Source organism: Myotis davidii, unplaced genomic scaffold, assembly GCF_000327345.1.
Source record: "Myotis davidii unplaced genomic scaffold, ASM32734v1 scaffold436, whole genome shotgun sequence".
Taxonomy (NCBI): Eukaryota; Metazoa; Chordata; class Mammalia; order Chiroptera; family Vespertilionidae; genus Myotis; species Myotis davidii.
In genome coordinates, this window is record NW_006292604.1 from 4,366,490 (window position 1) to 4,367,023 (window position 534).

At 66.3% G+C, this 534-nt stretch overlaps 1 protein-coding gene across 1 annotated transcript in view; it reads left to right on the top strand.

Moving 5' to 3' along the window:
• TIAM1 (T-cell lymphoma invasion and metastasis 1) overlaps positions 1–534 on the top strand; it is a 72,855-nt gene that overhangs the window by 2,749 nt on the left and 69,572 nt on the right. The window lies entirely within an intron of this gene.

Sequence of the window (534 nt, forward strand, 5' to 3'; positions counted from 1 at the left end):
CGGCCACTCGTTCAGAAGCGAAGCCAGGAGGGCATGAGGACTGTCGCCTGCGCGGGGGACCTGGGCCCCTGCTGGGTGAGGGGCTGTGCCAGGGCCCTGCCCGTCTTTGTAGCCACGGCACCAGGAAGGAGCCTCCCTCAGGCCCTTCTCGTTAAGAAGCGCTCCCAGCTGTTTCCACTTCATCCGACCTCGAGCGACTAGATCAGGAGGCTGCGCAGGAGGGTGAGGTGCTGAGGGGAGGACGCGGAGCCGGCTGGTGGGGGGCAGCCTCCATAGCTGGCTGGGCAGTTAGTTGATGACCTGAGTCAGATACAGGACAGCTCTCGGCCGTGGGCGCTGCTCTTCTGTTCCTCGAGCACTGGCAGTGGTTCAGCTGGTCCTGGGGCGGCTGATTATGCGCCCAGGCACTCGGCCCAGAGTGGGTTTGCAGGGCCCAGGGGTGGAGGGCCCAGGGGTGGGAAGGGTCGTGGGGTGGAGGGTCCAGGGGTGGACGGGGTCAGGGATGGGAAGGGTCCAGAGGTGGAGTGGGGTTCA